Source organism: Protopterus annectens, chromosome 1.part0 (assembly GCF_019279795.1).
Source record: "Protopterus annectens isolate FY-2018-M chromosome 1.part0, PAN1.0, whole genome shotgun sequence".
Taxonomy (NCBI): Eukaryota; Metazoa; Chordata; order Ceratodontiformes; family Protopteridae; genus Protopterus; species Protopterus annectens.
Window position 1 is genome coordinate 972,808,941 of NC_056725.1, and position 20,622 is coordinate 972,829,562.

Sequence of the window (20,622 nt, forward strand, 5' to 3'; positions counted from 1 at the left end):
ACTGTTAATTATAAAACTGTTCAATATTATTCTTCATTCAAGTCAGTATTTCACATAAGCATGTATGAGCTGCTTGCATTCATCTTTGTAATCATCAGAGCCTTACCTTATTGGTTGTGGTCTTAAAACCATAGATACCCAAGCTGCCACCTTGCTTGTTCCCTATGTTTATATATCATACTACAACAATCTGATTTGCACTTTATACTTGAATGAGTGTATCAATTTTCACAGCGTCCACTTCCCTCTTTTTAAAAACCTCTTCTGTTATGAAGAATTTCTCCAAATCCAGTCATATCTACTACTTCCAGGGGTAAAGGGGGGAAAACGTTATTAGAGAAAGCCATGAAAATAGCATCAGTACATAATGTTAGATTTTGTTTTACAACTTTCCTTTATTAGCTTTTAAGTAGTTCAGTTTCCAGCCTGTTTTCATGATATAGCTTGCTGCCAAACTCCACATTATGGTCTCCTCCATTGTTCCCAGGCAAGATATTCCCTTCATGTATTTTTGTGCATATCAATCATTCATTCATAATTTATAGTCGTCAGAATCCCAATGCTACACTATAATAATTTTGTGCTTGCCGAAATATATCCATCGGATCTTTTTTTTATGTGGAAAGGGAGTCTGTTCCACGGCAGCGGTATCCTCTGCAAAGTGTACCTGTCCCTCCAAATCACTCTGTTGATGTTACAGTGCACTTTAGTAAGGTGACTATAAAACTTGTTTTGAATGAAAAGCTTTAAATAGAGGAAAAATACTTAATTTAGTGTTGCTAAACAAAACAACCAGAGGAGATACTGAACCACATGAAACACTACAAGAGTTCTCCTAGAATATGTTCTTATTTCAGTGTTGTTATCATTTTGGCTGACATTGCAGAGATGTGACTAAGGGATAGTGCATGCCTCATCTCATTTTGGAATGCCTTGACCAGTTTCTGTGGTGGACACTATGCAAACTTAGAATGTAAAGCAGACCACTTGTTGAGCTCTGAAGTGAACTGCCTTGTTTATCTGTTAGAGTTGAGGAGGTTTTTTATGCACATGACCTTCTATTCAGAGGTATAGGAGCATAATGGGGAGATTGCCAGTTTCTGTCGAATGACCCCGCCCCCCCCCATTATAGTCATCGGAGATTTTGTAAAAAAAAGAATAAACTGAGCTTTATTCATTTAATTATGGAACCCCAATATCCATCCTGCTAATGTTGAATTTACTGATGAATCTGGTGACCAGCATTGTATAGCAAAGCACATTATGGATTGTGGTATCCTCTGAGATCAGAAATGTGTGACTGAATATTTCTGTATTCTAGAATGTGAATGTTTCTTACACAAATTTATGTGTGCATACCTCTTGAAAGACTAACATATAAGGCTGATGCTTAATTTTTTATATTTCTTTCTTTATTTTGCTAAAAGAATATTGAGTTTATCATAAAATGATAACGGATAAAACATCACAAAGAGACCAGTCACCAGTGGAGTTCCCCAAGGTTCTGTGCTGGGACCTCACCTGCTTGGCAGCTACTTTTCTGAAATAAAAGCCAATACCAAAGTGCTTTGGCTGACTAAGTTTACAGATAACTGAAAACTAGTAGCAGTCATTGAATCCCCAAATGACTTAGCCATACTGCAGGAAGGTTTGTCCCAAATAAATAAGTGGTGCCAAAGTCATGGACTGAAATGCCAAAGAATACATTATTGTATCCTTTGAGAAGTCATCTACTCTAGGGAACTACCACACTGACAATATGTCCTTAAGAGTTGACCTAGCTGTTTGGGATTTGGGAACTTGTAAGCATTGACCTAACTTTTGGCCAACATGTGTCCGTTGTAAAAAAGTCCTTCTATATTACACAGCTTATAAACAAAGGTTTTGTGTCTTGATCTAGGGATGTCATTGTTCCCCTTTACTCAGCCGTCATTAGGCCAGTCATTGAATATAATGCTGCCTTTGGCATGTATTTATTCAGGCATGCGCAGCAACTGGAATGGCTACAAAGATACCTTACTAAAAGGCTACAACACTGTACTCGGTATCCTACAGACTGCTTAGAATTGACCTGTGTCTGGCAGACAAGGCATCCTCCAACCCATTACTGATGGATTTACTGCACATTAACAAGTTGAATAGCATCATAAATACTCGGTCTAATGATCTAAACCTTTTCTGCAAAATCAACTGAACAGTTTGGAAGGACAGGTATATCTTGCAGAGGATTCTGCTGCTGTGGAATAAGCTCCCCGTCCACATAAAACAAGTTCAACTCTGTCCATTTTCAAGAGCAATATGGCTGTATGGATGGGAAACAGAACATTTAACTCAGTACTGCCCCCTGTACTATTTATGGACAGTGGCAGTTCTTAAATGCTTTATCCCATGCATGGGTCCCCCTCATATTCTGTATTGTATGATTCCAGTTATTCTCATTTGGAGTAATATATAATTATCAGCCATGGGATGGGTAAGGCCAGTCTCTAACCAAGTTGGATATTTCAAACACAAAAAGGGAAATTGACCAAGCCTAAAATGTCCCGCAAAGGACAGCTAGCCATGTACTTACCTATGAACCAGTAAAGCATAAGTAGAAACATATTTAAAAGAATACAGGGTTTTACCCTCACATTCTTGTAATTGTATACACTATATTCAGTTGAGATGCTGCTTATTTATTTTTGTTCTGTCACCGTACTGGTATGTTCCTTGTTTAATTGTATCACTTCTGCTTGAATTTTCCATATAAGTTATTTGGTGTTTTGTCTTGCCCTTAATACATTAAAATGTTTACTTAACAGATTAGACTGCGGTTACAGTTTGACTCCCAGAAACCTCCCATGTTAACAGACATCTTGTCCGCTTTTTATGAATGATTTAAAATTGTATAGCTGATCAGATGAGGATCTGAAAACACAACCACAAATGGTTAAAACATTGTCAGATGATAGTAAGAATGCCATTAGGTCTTGTTAATGTGCAAAATCAGCATTTAGAAAGGAAAGGTGCAGCACCAAGAAAATATCAGTTTGGGATTGGAACGTGACATAAAGGAACTTGAGCAGAAGAGTTTGTGTAAATATCTGAGACTAGATGAAGGTTCTGCAGCAAAATGTGAACAAAGGAGAGTAATAGTAAGCAAATAATAATAAGTAAGTAGTAATAGTAAGTAAGTAATTAATAGTAAGTAATTAAGTAAGTAATAATAAGTAGTAATAGTAAGTAAGTAATTAATAGTAAGTAATTAAGTAAGTAATAATAGTAAGTAATAATAAGTAAGTAAGTAATAAAGTAATAATAGTAAGTAATAATAAGTAAGTAATTAATAGTAAGTAAGCAATTAATAATAAGTAATTAAGTAAGTAATAATAAGTAATTAAGTAAGTAATAATAGTAAGTAAGTAATAAAGTAATAATAGTAAGTAAGTAAGGAATAATAGTAAGTAATTAAGTAAGTAATAATAGTAAGTAAGTAATAAAGTAATAATAGTAAGTAAGTAAGTAATAATAGTAAGTAATTAAGTAAGTAATAATAGTAAGTAAGGAGAGTAGTAGTAGTACTGTTCCCTGCAAGGATTATCGCTGATGTCATGTATTGAAGTTGCTGCTAAAGGTGGTCTGAGGCTCCCAAGGTAGATATTTTGTTCCAAAAAAACACCAAAGCTTGCTTTGTTTTGGACAGAAAAGCTTGAATCTTGAGTACCTCACGTTAAATAAAGCTAGTAAACAAAGAGTTTTAAAAGTTTTGTTTTTCATTCATGGCTTATAGAGCAATGCTTGAACTTTGGAGAAAAGTGTAATTAAAGTCCTAAAGAGAGGAAATCCATTAAGTCACTAGAAATGAAGAATTCTCATAAGTAAGGGCATCGTATCCAAGACTAAGGATGTTAACTCCTCTGTATTCGACCCTCATCAGACCACTAATAGAGAACAGTGCTCCCTTTTGCATGTACCTCACGAGACACTTGCAGCAGCTGGGGAGACCAGAGAGGTTTCTTACCAAGAAAATTCAGGGCCTCCAAAACATAACCTACATGGAAAGACTGAAAGCCCTGTCACTGTACTCTGTATCCTACAGGCTGCTGACAGGCAACTTGTGCCTGGCCTACAGAGCAGTCTCTGACCCTGCCTTAATGGAAATACTACACATCCACAAATCTAATTGGACGAGTCGCTCGCTGCAGAGATCTCAACCTAACCTGTAACATTAACAGAACATGCTGGAGAGACAGAGATATCTCCCACAGATTGCCAGTCCTCTGGAATAAAACTCCCAATTCACATGAAGTAGCACTCCTCAATAACCGTATCCAAGCACAACCTACACAATTGGATGGGAGACCTTAAATTCATACTGGGGGTGGCACCTATGTCCCTCATGGACAGGATCAGTCGGTGCTGATCATAGACTCACTCTGCAAATAATGACCATCTAACCAAGGTTAGTTAGAGAATATGGTTTGGCTCTCAGAAACCAAAAATAAATATTTATTCTTGCATTGCGAAAGCCAGGGTATCTTTTTGGCTAGGCTTATATAGCCAATAGCCTAGCACCTACCTATGAACCTGTAAACCTTATTAAGGAATACTTTTGAAGACTAAAGCTATTATTGAAAACTGACTTGACATCTAGGAATAAAGCTATAAATCAGTTTGCTCTTCCTGTTCTAACTTGCAACTTTTGTATGATTGACAGGCCCCAAAAAGTATTAAATTTAGTTGGACACAAAAATAAAAGTGTTTCATACTTATCTAATGATATAAAAACAGTGTATGCCAAGATTATACATCCCTAAAACCAGTGTATGCCAAGATTATACATCCCTAAAACCAGTGTATGCCAAGATTATACATCCCTAAAACAAGTGTATGCCAAGATTATACATCCCTAAAACCAGTGTATGCCAAGATTATACATCCTTGTCACTGAAGGAAGTGTGAGCCTCATTAAACCTGACTGCAGGTATAGATCTTCAATCATGGGAAAGCATACCCATTTGCTATCCTCATCAGATCCAAACATAGTGAAAGTTTTAAAACTTAAGGAGAAGAAACCTAAGATGACATATTAGCTTAGTTTAGTAGAAGCATTTTGGAAAACCAAACCAGAAGTAGAAAAAAAAATCTGACAGTAACAATAACATCCAAAAAAAAAATGTTAACAAAAGGATTGGAAGAGAAGGAAAGAAAATCGGAAAGTCCGCAAATGTAGTGTCAAGCATAGAAATCTTCTGGCATGACCTCTTGTTCATGTTGACTAAGATTTCAAGATCTGATGCAGGAATAGGTAAGGAGAGGTGAACTGAAACCAAAAGATAAAATGATAATAATGGTGGCCCAAGGTAGTAGGCTGCATACATTTTGGATTACAAATCCATTGAAAAAGTGGGAGAAACAGACAAATGCAGGTGCTGAAAAACAGAGTTTGAAACAGTTGCATTCCATGTTTTCAGACTGTGATATACTCATGCCTGTGGGTCTGTATACTGAAAGGCACAATAATGTGGCAAGACTTTGCCATTTCAACATAGAAGTAATTGAGAACTACTGAAAACATGAACCACAAAGCATTATCAAAAACAATGAAGTTTATATCACATGGGATCACCCGTTATCAGCTCTTCAAAAATAGATGGAATAAAACTAGATATAGTAGGCAAAGAGAAAAAGACAAAAGTAGTGTTGAAATTGCTACACACTGAGATTATAATTATTTATGTACTGAGAGACACAGAATCTTCTTAGGAATCGAGTCTGTTCCCGTCAAGGTATGTAAAAAAAAATTTGGAGAAATTAAACCCTTCCCATGTATGTTATTTTTTCTAGATGGACTATTCATGGTTATTTCATTAAACAAATCAAAAAAACGGCAGCTCTCCACCAAACACCAGTAAATCAACTACGGAGTGCAGTCACACGAAGAAGGATCCACCAGTAAATCACTTTTAATGTTCAACCATGAAAAAAAACACACTTCACATTAACGCTCTTCCCAACACATGTAGCGTTTTCGTCTCCACACTGGACTTCATCAGATGATAGTTCTAATAAATCCCACATTATTTATATACCACAATTACCACAAATAATCCAATAAAAACACTTCAATTAAATTTAAATCCACCAATCAATTTACATTTTAGGCTCATAAATATTCATAAATACTCCATTTTATAATTAATTAAAATCATTTAAATAATTAAAATCATTTAAATAATCACATCTTCATTTTAGTTTAAAATACTATCAATATTGAATTAATACATTATAAATACTAAAATTATCATGGAAAATACTATAAACATTCATTATAAAGGAAAATACATTTTATGTAATGCAATAGCTCCATCTATTGGTACAATTTATATATTGCTAAACTTAATGTCATAGCTTAGCTCCATTAAAAAATATATATAATACATTTGTAACTCTATGGCTCCATCTGTTGATACAAAAGTACATTGCAACTAACACTAAAATTCATAGTTTAGCTGCCTTTAATTTTAAAAGGGGTAAAATAGACACATGTTCATTAAGTCCCGGGTATTTACTTGCTTCTAGTGTCACTTGCCACCACAACTCTCTATAACCAATAGTATCTTCCCATGGACCCCCTCTAATTCCATCTTTTATGTGTTCTATAACCAAAAAGTGAAATTTACTTTCTTTACATACCTTTGAATGTTTATATAATGCATTAGTTTCTTTTTCCTTTACTATATCATAGGTATGTTCATACACTCTTCTTTTTAAGGTCCTCTCGGTTTTACCTATGTAGAAAGCCCCACACTTTCCACAGGTAGCTAAGTATACTAGTCCCTTCGTTTCACAATTATACATCCCTTTACTACTAATCCATTTCTTCCTACTTTCTATATAGATTTTTCTTTATTAGCCATATAATTACATTGATTACATTTTCCACAAGCATATGTACCTATCTTTTTCATTCCCTTATTTTTATTTTGACCCACATTTTTTTGTTCCAGGTAATCTTTTATATTATAAGGATTCCTATACACTACTTTAGGTATACCTTTAGGAAGTCCCTCCAAATCTGTAAGTGCCATAAATCTTTCCCATTCATTAACAAATGTAGCCCTAATATTATCATTTAGGGCATTAAATTCTAGGGTAAAAGCATGTTGATATTCTTCATTATTAAAATGTACTTCTTCCTTTATTGTTTGTTCTTGTCCAATATTTATTTTTTCTCCTAATATAGGGTAGAATTTATCAATTCTTTTCTTTTCTACCTCCGTCCTGATATTACCAACAAATTCCTTACTATATCCTCTTTCTATAAACATTCCCTCTAGTAAATCACATTCCATTTTGAAATCATCAGTCTTACTTGTCATTCTTGATCCCCTTACAAATTGGCCTTTTACAATGTTCTTTTTACAGTGTCTAGGGTGGGCACTATTATAGTGCAAAAAGGAATTACAATATGTCAATTTCCTATATACCCTAGATTCAAACCCATTAATACTTTTATAAATTTCTATATCTAGACATTGTAGCTTATTTTCTGAAACATTGTGTGTGAATCTCCAAAAGTCAGAAGTCTCTTTAATATATGTAAAGAATTCTTTTAATTTTTCTTCTCCACCTGTCCAAAAGATAACTATATCATCCAGGAACCTCTTATATAGGTTCCAACAACTCTTAAATCTAGAATTTAGAATATGTGTTTCTTCCCAATTTGCCAATACAATATTTGCAAATGTAGGTGCACATGCTGCGCCCATAGCGACGCCTTGGGTTTGCTGAAAAAACTCCCCATTAAATATTAAAAAATTATTTTTCAATACTATGTCCATTAGTATAGTGCACGCTACCTTGTCTTTATGGCTCAAAATTCGATCTTGAAACACTTCTTCTTCAAACATTACCATACCTTTAGAACAGGGAATAGAAGAAAACAGATCCACTATATCTATTGTTACGAATAAAATATTTTTGTCATATATTTCCAGTTTTATATTTCTTAAAAGGCCCCATGAATCTTTTAAAATAGCTACTTTTTTAGTCCATATATGTTTGGTTTTATTATCAATAAATTTAGCAAGGGGAAATGTCTTAGACCCGTCTGCAGCCACAATAGGTCTTAATGGGGGGTCTTTTGAATTTTTATGTACCTTGGGAATACCATATATTACTGGAATTTTAGGTTTATCCACTCTAAGAAAGGTGAGGCTATTTCCATCTATAGTCCCTTCATTATACATAGCTTCTAGTTGTATGTCTATTCTTTTGTAGGCTACCATAATTTCATTTTTAGACACTTCTGTATATTTTACTTCATCTCTAAGAATTTGATTCATTTTACCTTCATATACTATAGTATCCATTAGAATAGCCCCCCCACCTTTATCCGGTTTCATTATTCTAATATTCTTATTCTCCTTTAACTCATTTAATACTTTATATTCTCCTACTTGGAGGTTCATATTGTACCTAGTTTTCTTAAAAACTTTTCTTATTTCATTTTCCATCACATTCTCCAAGTTTTTAAGTTGAGGGTGCATAGGGGGATTATATATAGATGTTTTTTTTAATTTAAATTTATATTCAACTTTATTCTGAATATCACTCTTATTAAAAATAAGATTCAAATTAATTTTTCTCAAAAATAGTTTTAGATCTAGAAGCGTTGAGGTTAAATCTCCTTTTATTTGAGGAATAAATTTAAAACCTTTACTCAAAAGACTAAAGTGTTCTTTATCAAGTACTACCTCACTATAATTATAAATTGTAAACCCATCCAAGGTATTAATAATTCCTCTTTCTTTTGGTTCCTTGTTTGTTAAGTCAAAATCTGGGTCAGGGGTACTTTCCACTAATGTCTCCCCCTCCCCCTTCTCCCCCCTCTCATAGGAAAATTTCCATTTTGAGGTCTATAAACAGGCCTATATTCATTCTCCAATAAGGGAAATTCATTATCATATTCTATTTCATTCCATAATTCATCCCTAATTTCAGGCTCCACTACCTGTGTCTTTATATTATTATTTCTATTATATTTATTATTCTTTTTATTATTATTAAAATATACATTTATGGCAGGTTTAGGGTAACTCACATTATTTTCATAATCTTGCAAGTCCCTTTTCATTTTATCCATTTTCCTAGTAATTAATCCTTTACATTTGTCTTCTATATCTTCCCTTATTTTATAATATTTCTCTCTCTCATTCACAACACCAAACATCAAATCTTTCTTAATAAGACATTCTATTTCATTAATGTCATCTTTTAAATTCATTAAAATTCTATTATTTTCCTTTATTATCAACTTTAAAATATTTAAACCACTTCTATTAAAAAGTTCAAGTAATTCTTTATGAAATATTGAGCCTAACTGTACATTATTTGGAAATTTACAAATCCTTAAACCTTTAGGAACAATGTTCCTACTAATGCATTCATTTAAATACGCATTTTCAATAATAAGCATTTTATATTTGTACATACTTTTAGTTAAATTATCCAACATTTTATTATATGAGTCTCTATTAGTAAACCCTTTTGGGCCATTGAAGTCCAGTTTAAAACTAAAACTCTTGTTCAGCCAGTCATTCGTTTCCATGAATTTATTGGAACTAACAGTACCTTTATTTTCATTGTCCATTTGTTCTTGCCTGGAAATAGCACCTTTCGCTCCATTTTCCACGCTAATACCATCCACCAATACCCTTGGTGTGACTCCAGGGTTAAAAGATTCACATTCTAAGTCCAAAGAGTCGCCGGCGTTCACACCATCGCCCATAAGCTCCCTCTTTCTTTTGCTCTGTTGTATTACCGGTCTCTCATTTCCGCTTCCTACGATCCGGTTCGCTTGCGTATTCGTTCCCATCAAGGTACAGCATAAAGGTGTAAGCAGGTCTATTAGTTCAGTCAGTTGTCCGACCAGCTTCCTGGTCTGGCCAGTCTCATCACATCCTTTGTGCAACGGAGATCCATTCTCCATGTCACCGTCAAAAAACACACCAAACAAATCAAAAAAACGGCAGCTCTCCACCAAACACCAGTAAATCAACTACGGAGTGCAGTCACACGAAGAAGGATCCACCAGTAAATCACTTTTAATGTTCAACCACGAAAAAAACACACTTCACATTTTAATTTAATCACATGATTTTAATTAATTATAAAATGGAGTATTTATGAATATTTATGAGCCTAAAATGTAAATTGATTGGTGGATTTAAATTTAATTGAAGTGTTTTTATTGGATTATTTGTGGTAATTGTGGTATATAAATAATGTGGGATTTATTAGAACTATCATCTGATGAAGTCCAGTGTGGAGACGAAAACGCTACATGTGTTGGGAAGAGCGTTAATGTGAAGTGTGTTTTTTTCGTGGTTGAACATTAAAAGTGATTTACTGGTGGATCTTCTTCGTGTGACTGCACTCCGTTATTTCATTAAAACCGGAGCAGTCGCAGCCATATGTAAAGACAGTAAACAAAGTCCTGACCAAGTGCTATAGTTGTCGCCACCTGCCTCTAACCATCTGATATCCTGCAGCCTCAGCTTCCCTTTGGCAATTCATGCACAAAGTTAACCATATTCTCCCCTAACCATCTGATATCCTGCAGCCTCAGCTTCCCTTTGGCAATTCATGCACAAAGTTAACCATATTCTCCCAAACCTTTATATAGCCTGAAAGCTTGCCAAAGCTATCTAGTATGGGATCTGGGCCATGGTGAATATCACAGTTCCTTTTGCTCACGACCCTCACCCCACAGTGCTACAGTTTGCCTATCCTTCATTAGTAGAGTTTAGTAGAACCATAGCTTGGCTTCTGAGTTTAGATTTTACAATTTGTTGTGCCAAAGGTGCAGAGGCAAGGACATTTATTCATCTGGAAATTATTTTATTTGTATAGTCAGGAAACCTCTTTTTACATTTTCAGATCAAAAATTAAGTACATGTTCATGTCACGTCTCCTGTTCTTCATACAGAGTCTCATATCATTCATTTTTCCTTGTGTTCGCTATGTTTTTAACCCTTCTCATGCTCCGTGTTGCTTCATAGTCTGGTTATCTTTGCCCCTGTAAAGGCACCCCTGATTATTACAGTTCTCTGCTCAGTGTAATTAGCGGAAAGGTCATGAGCAGAATGCTTGCAACATACAACAGCCGCAGCTGTGTGTTGCAGGCATGTTGCCTTCGACCTTACTATGGCATTCCTAGCAGATTTCTTTTTGGCAAAACAGACGTATGAAGGCATATGACCCCTCCCCCCACACTCACTAAATCTGGGAATATTCTCCCCATCCTAGGTTTTGTGCATCTCATGTCTTACTAACTAAACTGTTGAAGCTGTTTGGATTTTCCCTTATTCTGAGGTGGCACATATTCACACCCTGCATTTATAACAAGCTACCTCTTCCTCAACGCTGGATCTCTTTATATAACCCAAACATTCTTATAGTTACTGAAAACTGGTTGTGGCCACATATCCTTAGTTCCAAACTGTACCACCAAGTTATAGTGCTTTTTACCAGTACAGACCATGATGATGCTGGTGGATTGTCAGCACTGAAAACTCTATAGTGTACTTACTTATTCAAACAATATTTGGCTGACTTGTTCCCTTTGTTCAGATTAATACCATCAAAAGACTTTTTCCTGGGCTGTATCTTCATCCCTTCTGACTCTCACAAAAAACATTTCCAAAGACACACTTCATTAGTTAACAGATAGTATAAGAAATGAGCTTCCCTTTACCTCACTGAACTTCTGCTGGGCAGGCTGCCATCTGATCAAGTTAATCTAGGTGAAGGTGACCTTCCAGATTGCCTTTTTCCATAGGAAATTACTGCCAATGTGGTTTCTAAGTTTATGCCACCAGTGAAGCCTTTCTTTTGGACGATTTATCCTTTCTTAATGGATGTGCAACCATGGAGTTGTTTGTATACACGAGTTTGGCTGTGTGTTGGGAGGGGCTTGCCTTCTACATGGGGGATGTGGATAAGGGCCTTGTAGCATTACAAAATATGCTTTACTTTTTTTAACTTGTTTTGAAGAAATTAAGGCTGGTTTATTTCATTCAATTATAATCTCATCCACATGTAACCAAACAAGCCTTGATGGAAGCCAGAAATGAAATGGTGCTCATTAGAGTTTTTGTTATTGATTAGAGGCTATCCACTGACCAAATACTTGCAGATCTTTGTTCATTTATTTAAACTCACAGAATTGATTCTACTAAGTGCCATATCTGGCAAGGTCTCTGGTAGGAAGGAAGCTACTATTGATTAGATTCTTATGCCTGACATTTTGCATGTTGTTGTTTTTGGTAGCCACATACCAACATTCCCTTTCTGATGATGTCATAGCAAAATCATAAAAGCACAACAATTTACTACTACTTACAGTATCAGTTATGTCTGTGCAGATCACTTTGATGCTAGTCTTAGAGGTGTTGTCTGGTCTCCCCTGTACTTTTGTTGATTATGCATCACCATTGGATGGGAAATAGGAAATTCACCCCAGGGATCACCTCTGTGGCTCTACTCGACAGGGACACAGGAAAATAATTTTCTTGGGTGGCGAAAGCCAGGGTACCTTTTTGGCTAGGCTTGTATAGCCCTAGGGCCGATAGCCTAGTACCTACCTATGAACCAACAACATGACAGCCTTTTAGATGATTTAGGATTGGATTCAAATGTTTTCCTTGATTCAGATGTGGTGTTATAGCTCTAATATCTCACAGAAACAGGTATTGGTAAGAATACAGCAACATCAAATGGTAGTATTCCTTATTTTCTGCAGAGGTGTTAGAAAGCAGAATAAAACTGATCACTAGGAGTAAGCAGGACTGTTTTGTAAATCAATAGAAGTGGCAGATCCATTCAGCCAGACTTACTTTTAATATCATTCTTTCTGCTGTAGTCAAAAAGTTTAATAACCACTTTGATAACATTGCCCCCATTTCTGAAGTTAAATTTTTAGGTATTGAGTTTCATTTTAATTATCTAAATAAGTTTACATTGTATCAATGTAAACCAGACACCAATTTGCTGAGGTTGTAGTCCTTTTGCTGGCTGATAGAATGCCTGTTTAGCAGTACTGTCGGGCTGCTCTCCATTAACTGTGCTAATCACTTGCTAGATCCAGGAAAAAAGATTACAGCGTTTGGAAAACAACAGTATTTATACTTTCTGGCAAGGGTAGCCTGACATTTACCATCAATAACCTTCATTCTCTTGACTTAGTCTATCCTGCCTCTAAGTGGTTGAATATTTGTATTCCTACCCAACTCCATCAGCATGGAAAGCCTCTTCACTGACTTGTAGCTTGGCTTTTGTCAAGGCCATAACATGGTCATTGTTCGTTGTAGAGTGACAGTGTGTGTTTGAACTCTAATCTTGAAACTGTTATTGGCAAACTGTTCCACAGCCTGTCCAAAGTATTTGATGTCATCAGTCACCACCTGTTAGTATGACACAGACCAGTATAAAAGCCTAATATGATTCTGTGGTTTGTGAACTGCCTAAAAGGAAGGAAACGGTTTGTCAGATGGTATCTTGGCATTTTTTCCCCTGTACTCCTCTCTGTAGATATTCCACCTGGGTCCTTTCATTGCCTTTTACTGTTCTTCATTTTTATAACTGTCATGCAGAAATGTTGTGGTGCATCTAAAATAGTTCAGTATTTACTTAACTTGGTCCTTTTACGCCTTTTTCTTGTGCCACTGCTCAAAGTGAGTTACAGAATAGCTTTAACTCTCTACAGATATAGTTAAGTGTATTTGTTTGCATCGGCCCATGCAGTAAACACAATATAAGGTGTTTGAGCCTGACCCAACCTATTCTGACTTTGTCCATTCCTTTGGAATACTTTCACAATGAAATCATCAGTTCTGCCAAATACCCTTGCTTGGCTTTTGACAGAGGTCTTTAATGTGTAGATTAGGGGTGCTTTTACAGAAAAAAAATTGCGCCTGTTGTGCTGTGTCAGAGCTTTCATGCCTGACTCTGCAGACATATTAACTGTGATAGGACTTCCACTGATGAGATTTCTGTATTTCTGTCTCATTTTACAAGTCTCCTCTCTTTCACTAGTCTCAAACTGGAAGTAACATAACATTGTTCAATTTGCTACATTTGGATTATACTCATCATGACTGCTTGTGCTGTGCATTCAGCATTCACACTGTAATAACCAGGTCCAGCCCAGGTTAACACTTAAGCTGTTTTATTCTTTCAGGTGCCCAACAGTCAGGCACTTGGAAGTTGTATAACCCTTCTGTTTGTTAGTTTCTGCCTCTATTTAGCAAGACTGTGGATTACTAACAATAGGCAAGAGGATTCAGTTTTCTCACTGTGTTGTATTTCCTCTGTTATTCAGCAAAAATATTTCACGTAGGCTTCAAAAAGCCCATCAGATTGCACTATTTTAAGAAAAAATCTATAATTGCAGCATCATACTAATTTATTCTACTTTATTAGTTTACATTGTCTTGTCTTGTTGCTGTGCCTTTCTTCAGTGTGACTTTTTTCCTTTCTTTTCTCTTCAAACTTTCTTCCCCTCCCACCTTCCCTCTGCTTGACTTCTCTTTGTCCCTCCACTTCTCCTTAATGTATTCTCCTTTTGCCTGTGACAGGTTGTGGTGGTGCAGTGGTTAGCATTGTCGCCTTACAGCAAGAGGTTCTCCGGTTCGATTCTGGGATGGGGTGCCTGCTGGGCAGTGTCTGCGTGTCCTCTCTGTGGTCACATGGGTTTCCGGTTTCCTCTCACATTCCAAAGACATGCAGTAGGTGGATTGGACACTTTAAACTTGCCATAGGTGAGAGTGTGTGTATGCATGTAAGTGGTACAAATGAACTACCACTGCAGGGCTAGCCATCCGGCGATGTAAACCTTGGCTCGAGATTATTGTCACGCCCAAAGTGACACCCCGACCCCATGTACAAATTGGGAAAAGGGGTTGAGGATGGATGGATGGATTTATCCTCTTTTCACTTATCAATATCATCTTCCCCTTTTCATCCATGTCTTTCTTTAAGTGCCCTTTTGTTTTCTGTTATATCATTTGTGATCATTTTTAATACTTTCTTCAGATTTGTATGTAATTTAAATAAGCAGAAATTGACCACTGGAGAAGATGTTAAGCCATGGTCCTGTCTGCCTGAGCTGGTGACAGCTTAGGTAGTTATTAAAGGTCCTGTGGTCTGTATCAAAAGATTGCTGGAGTTTTCTGGTAACCTGGCCAAATTTCCATGGGTCTGTATAAGTACCAAATCTGACCTGCTCTGAAAGTAGTTTGCAGACCTAGTGGGTACAATGCACTCAGAAAATATAAGGAAGCAAAGAAATAAATGACTTGTACAGTAGTTGATCTAAATGTACCTTTTCTTACCCATAGTAGTCCATGTGTTTTCTTATATGTATATATTCCATATTCTGTATGTATTTTCTGAGTCATTAGCTTACTGTAACTATAGTTTTAATGTGTGTACATTTTTATGTTTTATGCTAATCTGATTATAGTTTAATTGCTTTTGTAATTTCTGAAATTTTCCTTTCAGGGCATCTCTTATAAATAGACTTTTCCCAGCTAGCAAACACACAGACTAATGAAAATATATCAGTATGGTGGGAATGAGAATGATTATAAAATGTTTGTGTTGTGTGTTAGTGTGCATCAAGGTAGGGCATCTAGCTAGCAGAGGTAATGTCTGCCTACCAGTTTTGAGAGAAATGGGTATTGGATAGGGCAGTAGTGTGTGCTGCGCTAGTTGGGAACTGTTCACAAAAGTGGTTATGAAGAGCTGGAGCTTGGGAGAGATTAGCAGAAGGCTTGTGTCATATGTGAAAGGTATGGGTATGCAGGGCTTATGACAGTCTTTGTGAAGTGCACAGATCTGAGATATGTAATTGCCTGCAGTTAGGGAGGAATGGGAGAGTTTAGCCTCATAGGTTCATAGGTTCGTACTAGGCTAACTGCCCTTGCAAGCCATTTTAAACCTAGCCAATTATCCCTTTTGAGAATCAAACCCTGCACCTTGAGTTTGTAAGGCAAACACCTTAACCATTAGGCCACCATATTTGACTATTAGGTATATAGTGAATATGTTATGGAAGATAAGTACGGTAGTGTGGTTTATGTTTTCACTCTTATGTATTGTGTGTGTGTGTGTGTGTGTGTGTGTCTGTGTGTGTGTGTGTGTGTATATATGTTTGTTGTTCATGCGTTTCAAATCTTTTACTGTCAGTTGTGTGGTGTTTTTTTCAGCCTACTGTGGCATTGATGTACTTTTCTCAAATCCCAAATACAGCCAGTCCTTTAATCCACCTTCTCTCTCTCTATCTAAAACTAGAGAGCTATAAGGGGCACCATTGCCCCTTACAAATGCAATTAATAGTAAGTACTGCATAACAGAGTTTCTAATCTGAGTCTTAATAAATTTAAGGTCTTTTTTTCTTCTACTGTCATTTAATTTGGACCACTTCTTCGACATTGTTAGACTCAAAAGTCCCATATGTTCATAAAATATTGTTCAAAGTTGTAAATACTGTAATGTTGCAAAGACTATCAGAGTATGTATAGTTCAGTACTTTGAAGGGCATGTAGTTAAGCAAATCACTTAAAGTTGCCCGTCTCCTGATGTATATTACAGTTTCGCCTTATCCAATAGCTTGGTTTTCCTTAGGAGGAAGGGATTTTCCTGGGAGGCCCAAGGGAATCTTTTAATGAGGTTTTGATGGGATGTGTATTCATGAATGTCAATATTAATGTTGCTAGATTTTTTTAATTTATCCTTTTCTTGTGAGACTGAGTTAGTGGCAGCAAGTGATATATGGCAGAAGTACATTGGAATTGTGTAGATGACAAGGCTGAAAAGCTAGATCTGGAGGAAACAGTCTGAATCCTAAAAACAAATTTGTCTTCACTTCTACAGTGGTAATAATCTGTGATAGTACAATAGTGTGTACCTTTGCATACATAATAGTTATTTAAGGAGATACAAATAATCCAGTTAAAGGTCCACTATGTACAAAGTGCTTTGGTATATATGCTAAGTATCTGAAACATAAAGTAAACATTTAATTGACTTTTCCTGTCTGCATTGTAACTAAACAAGTAACATTTTTAAGCATAGATATTTTCCATTAATAAATGACGCTATTAGAAAGTAGTGTTTGCTGCATTTTACTGTTAGGGCTAGTGTTGTTAGTGATGCAAACACTCATAATTCCAGTTTATTATTAGGACCAGTGGTGATAACAACATTAGAATGTGAAAATTCCAGTAAAAATGTAGCACAGCAGTATAAAAGCCTAAATAGTTATTGGTATACAGTGGATATAGAAAGTGTACACACCCCTGTTAAAATGCCAGGTTTTTGTGATATAAAAAATTTGGACCACAATAAATAATTTCAAAACTTTTCCCATCTTTAATGTGACCTATAACCTATACAATTCAATTGAAAAACAAACAAATCTGTTAGGGGAAATAATATAAAAAATAAAAAAAAATTCAATATGTTGGTTGCATAAGTGTGCACATCCTTAAACTAATACTTTGTTGAAGCACCTTTTTGAATACATTACAGCATTCACTCTTCTTGAGTACACACCTGCCATCAATTAAAGAGACTCTGATTAACCCCAAGTAAAGTTCAGCTGTCCTGGTAGGATTTTCCTGACATTTACTCAGTTGCCTGCTACAGCAAAAGCCATGGTTCACAGAGAGCTTACAAAGTATCAAAGGGATCTCATTGTTGAAAGGTATCAGTCAGGAGAAGGGTACAAAAAATTTTACAGTGAAGACAGTCATCAAAAAGTGGAGAAAATATGGGACAACAGTGACATTGCAAAGAACTGGACATCCCTCCAAAATTGATGAAAAGGTAAGACAAAAACTGGTCAGGGAGGCTGCCAAGAGACCTACAACAACACTGAAGGGGCTGCAGGAATTTCTGTCAAGTACTGGTTGTGTACTGCATGTGACAACAATCTCCCGTACTCGCCATATGTTCTGCATCACAGGGGGTCCACAACATCTTCCCTTATGCAAGTGCATTTTCCTGTGCATTTGACTCAATGAAGGCTACCAACAGTCACTGGCTTGGTGTGCCACATGCATTCTTCCAGGTCTTGGGCCCTTGTCTTTTCTCCAAGGGAGTGCTACAACTCACGACTTATGATGCTGCCTGTCTGTCAGAGCTTTATCCTTCTATACTACCAGAGCTGGCTAGGCCTTCGCTATTCTTGTTTTGTTTGCTTCTTCCATCAGCCATTTTATTTTTGCTCATTGAATTGCATGACTGTTAATGCTGAGTTAAGTAAGTTTGTGTGTAATGCTGTTTTGGAATGTACTGTCGGATGCCTTTGCAAAGGTTATCCTGTATGTGGTTGACAAAACTGGCCAACTATAATCCAGTTTTTCTGAAACTTGCAACTTCCCACCATATTTTCTTTGCTTAAGTTTACCATGAGTTCACAGTTCTGGAGGCAGATGTTTTTTACCCTTGCAGAGTGTGTTTTTCTCCAAAGGTGTGTGACTGTGGAGTTAGTATATTTAAGTACGGAGGGGTGTAGGTGGAGCAGGAGGCTTGACACTTGTAAATAGGATATTAGTTGTGATTTACATTATGTACGTTTAGTGCCATTATTTTGTATCCTTTTCCATTTGACTTGATGAAGTTTGTTTGCTTGGTTAGGAGTCAGCGTCTTGTAATGGATCCTTTTGCAGGATCCCAGTATGCAGCAAGTGCAGTCAGTCCCTTGTGCACTGCTAATATACCTTGTCAGAAATGCTACCAGGTGAATATGGAATATTTACCCTTAACAAATCCACAGCGAGTCTGCTAGTGCAGTGTCTCAGAGTATGTTCACTTATTACTTACTCCATAAGTTTTCAGAAAATACAAGTCAGACTGGTACATTTGTGATGATTTCTGATTTAATACCTCCCTTTTGTATGATGACTATAGTGACCTTTTGCATGCTCAGTAGGATGTCAGAAATCTCATGACATTTTTGTGAAAAAGAGTGTTGTCATATGTGGAGCTTTAAATGGTAATGAGCTTGCTTTGAGAAGCTGAACATAATGTGGCACAGTTACTTTTAAAGTGTTCATTCTGAATGAAGACCTTCTAGAAGTTAGTCACCATCCAGTGTCTCTGTTGTTTACCCACAATCAAGATATTATATTACCAAAGCCGGAAAACGTATTTACAAAAATGAACACTATATTTGTGTTTTAAGAGGTTGTATTTGGAAGTTTAGAAGAATAGTTTTCCAGAAATATACTCCAGCTACAGCCACCAAGAATCTTCTTGTTTCATGGAAATTTAACAAAAAAATGGAAGCTTTGATTCCAGAGATTCTTCTTGTTTTTCTATTGGATTATCCAAGAAACTTGAAAAAGGTACACTGTACTCCATTCCTACTTTTCTGTAGGAATGGAGTACTTTAAAAGTATTCATGTCTTTTTTTTTCTTAAAAAGGTGAAATAAGTGCAGTAATTATAGTGGGCCTAAAAAGAACTTGCCATTTATTTCCCTTTTGTTCTTTACAAGAGTACAAGGTCCTATACAAATTGTAAATGATTATGTTATTGAACTGAAGAATGGAGCCGAAGATTGTGAACTTGGAGAGATTCACTATTCATTAATAAGCAACAGAACAGTTTACAGTATAAGAAATAATGTAACCAAGGGGCAGACTTTTAAGAGAAATAGACCCGACCTTATCAGAAAAAATGGGATGTGGGTTTGAAGCTGATCTTCGGCTCCGACTCGGCCGATTACAAAAGCTCCAAGTCTCTAAGTTGGCTCGTGGCAAGGTAGGTATCCCATAATATAGTGGTATCAATCCCCAGATCTTGTTTGCTGCTTTACGAGTTCATTAATGCTCTTCTTGGCCGTGGCTAAGTGAACTTTTTCATTTGTGTTTCTTCTTGCATTTATAGTTAGGATATAGTTGGATTTAGTTAGAAAATACTTAAAATATAGTTATAATACTAGCCTTACACAGTAGTGAATATTAGGTGTTGTTTAATAGTTTCGCTGTTTTGTCAGCAGTTTTGGCCATCGTTTTTCCGCAGGCCTGTGTTTGTCTTTATTGTTATCCTGTAGTGGTAGGTTAGATTTGTTTTATTTATGTTTTGCTATTTTTTTTCTTGTTGAGCCTTTTATCGGCTTTTTATTAGCTTATATAGAGCATTTGCTATTGAGGTCTTTCTAGTTTTAGTCTATTTTCTGATTGATATTAGGATTTCCCTACGCGTGTGTATATTTGTTTTTAAGCGTAGGTTGCTTAGCTAACTGTTTTCAGGTGTGGAGTGTTTCTTTATATAACAAAGTCCATTTTTCATTAGAGGGCTTTTCTAGTTGTGTGTTCTTCCCTCGTTTCTCAAAGGGCTTGGCCAGTTTAAGTTAGAGGACCTAGTCCTCTTATTATACTGTTGCTTCTTTTCTGCTTTAGCAGGGCTAGGACCTAGTCCTCGCCTCCTGTTACTTCTCCATTTGTGTGGTGTGTTTTTATTGTCCCTGTAGTTGAGGTCTGTTTAATTTAGAGGACCTAGCTAATTCCCCTTCTATTGTTTCTGTGACATCTGCTGTTAGTTAGAGTTGTCTAATATGTCTAAA

General features: G+C 36.2%; 1 protein-coding gene across 1 annotated transcript in view; it reads left to right on the forward strand.

Annotated features, from left to right (window-relative positions):
- CCDC28A (coiled-coil domain containing 28A) overlaps nt 1-20,622 on the forward strand; it is a 349,105-nt gene that overhangs the window by 8,386 nt on the left and 320,097 nt on the right. The gene's annotated exons all lie outside the window — the stretch shown is intronic.